Below are 5119 nucleotides of genomic sequence, written 5' to 3'. Positions count from 1 at the left end.
GCAGAATCGTAGTAGTTTGTTTTGAATCTTGATGGTTTGCGTTTTGATTGAGGAAGAAGAGGAAGAGTGAACGTGGGTGGAAAGAGCGCGTGTTTTTTTCTTGATGGTTTGCATTTTGATTGAGGAAGAAGACGAAGAGTAAATGTGTTGTTGAAGGAGCGCGTGTTTCTTTCTTAGACTTGGAGCAACTTGTATAACTTGTAAGCCAAAAAGACTTATATATGTAGCAAGCCTCATTTATTTTAGCTTTCTAGCTAGGTATAATACTTAATCGACACTAAGAGCTTTTTATATTTTTTTATAATAATAAGAATTTAATTTTAATATATATATATATATATATATATATATTATAAAATAATTTTATATATATATTTAAGTATATAATATTACATAACAAAAGTAATTATTTTTTATATTAATTATATAAATAATTATTTAAAAGAACAAATATAATTAGATCATTTTTTAAAATATTTTATATTATTAATATATATAAAAATTAAATTCTAATTAATAATAATATGCATTCTAAAAAACATATATTAATCACATCTGTGTTGATGAATTTTTTACCTATCCCATCGTATTTTATTTTATTCAGAATTCGTCCTATTTTTATTGAAATTACTTATCTTAAACTTACTCTCTAGGTACCCATTTCTTCCTTTCAAATGTAGATTTTAAAATTTATTTTTTTCATTTTTTTATATAATAATTATTATTATAATTATTGTTAGACAAAATATAATTTTTATAAGAAAATTATAAAAAAAAAATAATTAGTTATTTGGTAATGTTCTTATATATAATATTTATATCTATTTTAAATTAAATTAGATCATTTGATAGTTGGTTATTTATTTAAATTTTGAATCAAGCAAGAAGTACAGGAACAGTTACAAGAAATTCAAATTTTCTGTAAGTAGTGTACAAATGGTAACTGTTAGCTGATATTAGGCTAGTCTATAAATAGAGCTTTAGAAAAACATTGTAATCAGTTCAATTCTTCTTGGAAAACACTTAGAAACCCAAAAACGCTCTCATCCCCTTGGCATCACAGAATAAAATTGGAAATCTTAAGTAATTCCTCTCAACTCAAACATTTGTACTTTACTTTTTTCCAGTTTTTATTAATAAAATTCCTCTACTTTTACGTCTTTTTCTCTTTTACGTTCATGTTTCTTCCTTCATCTTCTTTTTAATTTCCTGTTTGTTTTAATTTCTGCATTTTACTTTGCCTCCGGCACCTTGCATGTTTTCTTTTCATCTTTAATTTTACTTTCGAAACTACAATTGAGATCTTGAGACATCCACAAAAGGAGTCGTTTCCGCTCCTTAAATTAAGATTGTGAAACAAAACTCGAAAATTGTTGATTTATTTGTTGTTAACAATGGAACAAAAATTCGAGTAAAACAAATTGGCACGCCCGGTGGGACCTTGTCAATAGATTGTAGTTTGTCAAAAGAAAAATCAAGAGTTTTTGAATTTGCATGTGGTTGCGCAGTGGTAAGTTCGTGCGTCCAGAGCCAAGGAAATCAGCGTCAGTTGACATGTCAAATACTTCTGCAGCATCTTCTTCTACTTCTAGTGATGAGATTAGAGGAAATGAATCTGGAAATTCTCCTGTGGTTTCAAACGCAGAGCCTACCTTGATGTCAGTGAGGCATGATGGCGTTGGCCATGCCCATACAGGGTTAAATGCAACTCACATAAATACCGTGGGGTGGCCGCCATATGGCTTGCCACCGGGGTATGTCCCCTCCATGGTGACACAAGGATTGCCTGTGCCTCTCTACTCAACTTTTCAAAATCCTATTTATCAAAATCCATATGGCATGTCAAATGTACCTGTTTCTGGGGCGTCAGGCTCACACGTATCACAACAAAATTTTTCACATTCTATTAATACAGAAAATAACAGTGCATCTAATTCTACTACATCCACTGTCACTAGAGTAGAAAATTCTAGACCTGTATTTTCTGACATGTCAAGAGCAACGCCTGTTAATCAACCTAGTCAAACTGTGGGATCTTTAGCAAATATTAGGCAACAGATGGATGAAAGTCACCATGATCTAGTAAACATATTAACTCATCAAATGGTGACAATTTTAAATCCTCTTTTAGAAAACACAAACACTAGAATTGAACAATTAAATAGACAAGTTAATAGGATTGCTACTGTGGTAAATTTAGAAGAAAATGATAACCAGGGTTTAAGATTTGATAATGTCAATCAAAATGGTGGAGCAATTCCTAATTATGATATTCATATGCCTAGACATGGTCAAAATGATGATGATATGTTAGAAAGACTTAGGCAAAACAACTTAGGGGGCATTATAATCTAGCAAGAAATGTTGAACAAGTTTTAAATCGTTTGGGATTTAATGTTGGTTGCTTAAATAGGCTATATTTTGTGTATGTTTTTCCTGAATGTGTCCAACAAGCAGAACTCCAAAGGGGTTGGAAAATTCCAAAATCCCTTACAAAATTTTCTGGAGAAGAAAATGAGTCTACAGTAGAGCATATTGCTCAATATACTGTTGAAATTGGGGAAGCAGCTTCTAATGAATATCTCAAGATGAGATACTTTCCTTCTTCTTTAACAAAAAATGCATTTACATGGTTCTCCAACTTGAGACCAAATTCTATTCATTCTTGGGCGCAGTTAGAAAGAAATTTTCATGATCAGTTTTTCCGAGGTGAATTGAAAGTTAGTCTTACGGATTTATTCTCTGTCAAACATGCAGAAGGAGAATCCATTGATACTTATTTGGCGCGATTTAAAAACATGAGAAATAAGTGTTTTACTCCGATTCCGGAAACTGAAGTTGTCAAAATGGCTACTAATGGGTTAGAATTTGGAGTTGGGAAGAAACTTGTCAATCAACATACTTTAGATCTTTCCCAGTTAGCTGAAAGAGTAAGACAGATAGAACAAATTAAGAAAGAAAAAGAAAATTTTAAAAAGGGTTCAAAAAAAGTTGCATATGTTGATTGTTTTTCTGATAGTAGTAATTCAGATGAGAATGAGATTTATATTGCTGAATTACGTGGGGGTCCTCCTTATGTATGCAAATCTTTGAAGCCTGTTAAAGAAAAAGAAAAAGTTTCTTCTTATTCTAAAGTTGAAAATAAGACTTATTCTTTTGATATTTCTAAGGCGGATCAAATATTTGAGGTTTTATTAAAAGATAAACAGCTTATTTTACCAGAAAGAAAAAAGATGCCTTCAACTGATGAAATAAAGAATAAAAAATTTTGTAAGTTTCATCAGGTATTTTCACACACCACTAATAATTGCGTCCGTTTCAGGGACTTGATACAAAAAGCAATTGAGGAGGGAAGATTGAAGTTTGAGGATAAAACTACTATGAAGGTGGACACTGAACCATTTGCTGCTAACTCAAATTATGTTGAGCCATTCAATTTGTCAATCAACATGGTAGAAGTTGATGCCACAATGGTTAGTGCTAAAGATGAAAATAAAGACCTGAGAGTCTTTGAGCAAGATAAGAAGCCAGTTTATGCTCGTCCTGGTGAGGATCTGTTAGATTTTTTGTTGAGAATTAAAGAATCTGACAGCACCATCGCCATGTGCCCAAAGTACAATGCTGTTTTTGACAAGGAAGCTGCAAAAGAGTTTGAAAAGTACAAAGTTGAAGAGAAAGAAAAAGCTGAGTTGAGAAAGAAGATTGCTGAAAAAGAAAATGAAACTAATGAGCTAAAGCGGAAGATAGCCGAGGGAAAACAAAATTTGGGCGGTCAAACTCCTTTGAACAAGTGCGTCAACAACACTGGGGTACAACCCGTCAACCAGAAAATGAAGACTGTGGTCATGATTGGTGGAAAACCTGATGAATTTTCTCAAAAGACAAGAGTACCTCCCACCAAAATTTCAAACAATAAATGGGTCTAGAATGTGAGAAATGTGCAGAATCAACCTACTGCTTTTGCAAGAGGAAAAAACAAATGGGTGAAGTCTAGACCTTTTAAGCCCAGGTACTATGAGTCTCAGTTATGGAACATGAATCATGCACAAGACGGAGGTAGTATATATATTCCAAAAAATGTGCATGTTCCCTCAAAGCCAATTTATTCTTGTTATAATCCTAACATGCAGCAGGTTCCTAATTATTCTCCTTGGCCAAATTGTCAAAATATTCCAAAATATTCTCCTTTTACAACTTTTGAGCAGAAAGAGAATATACCTGAGTATGTTCCCTTGGATCCATACAAGGGACATGGAGTAGATTTTCCTCCTTTGCCAACCATGGCCAAGTCTGCAGAAACAGGCAATTCTTCTAATCACCCTAAATGCAATAAAAATGTCAAGAAGAATCTTGCTGGGAAGAGGGTAATGGTTGAAAACAAGGGAGAAAAAGATGAAGATTTAATTACTGATAATTTTGACACTGGTTTTGATGACAGCTTAGAATTTGGTGTTAAGCAACCTATAGCTGTGGTGTCAATACTGCCTGAGGAGTATAGTCAAGTCCAGGAAGTAGAGTCATTAGAAGATGATTGTTATGATGTCTTCCCTGGAAGCGAATGCTTATTGCTAGATGACAATATGTGTGGTGGAGGATTATTTGAGAAGCCTACTGAAAATGATAAGGAACACTTGCGTCCACTACATATCAAGGCTCATGTTGATGGAAGGATAGTCAATAAGATTTTGGTTGACGGGGGAGTTGCTTTTAATCTCATGCCTGAAAGAATGATGGAAAGGCTTGGAAAGACTGAAAAAGATCTGATTAAATGTAGCATTGGGGTAACAGATTTTAATGGAAGGACTTCTTCTGTTAGAGGTGTGGTTTTGTTGTCAATTGAGGTTGGTTCTGTCAATAGGCCAACTCTATTTGTTGTGGTTCCTTCAAAGGATGGTTTTAACTTGCTTTTGGAATGTGATTGGATTCATGGAATGGGTGCTATTCCATCCACTTTACATCAAAAATTGATTTTCTGGAATGAAGATGGAGGAGTGGAAGAAGTTCTTGCTGACAATAGTACATGTTACTATGATGAGATGCATGTGGAGTTCAGGATGTATAATCCTGGAGTCAAGACGCTGACAGTTGACACCAATGTATTTAATCTTGAAAATATTGA

The sequence above is a fragment of the Arachis hypogaea genome, chromosome 6 (assembly GCF_003086295.3).
Source record: "Arachis hypogaea cultivar Tifrunner chromosome 6, arahy.Tifrunner.gnm2.J5K5, whole genome shotgun sequence".
Lineage (NCBI taxonomy): Eukaryota > Viridiplantae > Streptophyta > Magnoliopsida > Fabales > Fabaceae > Arachis > Arachis hypogaea.
Note: the sequence above shows the minus strand (reverse complement) of the source record.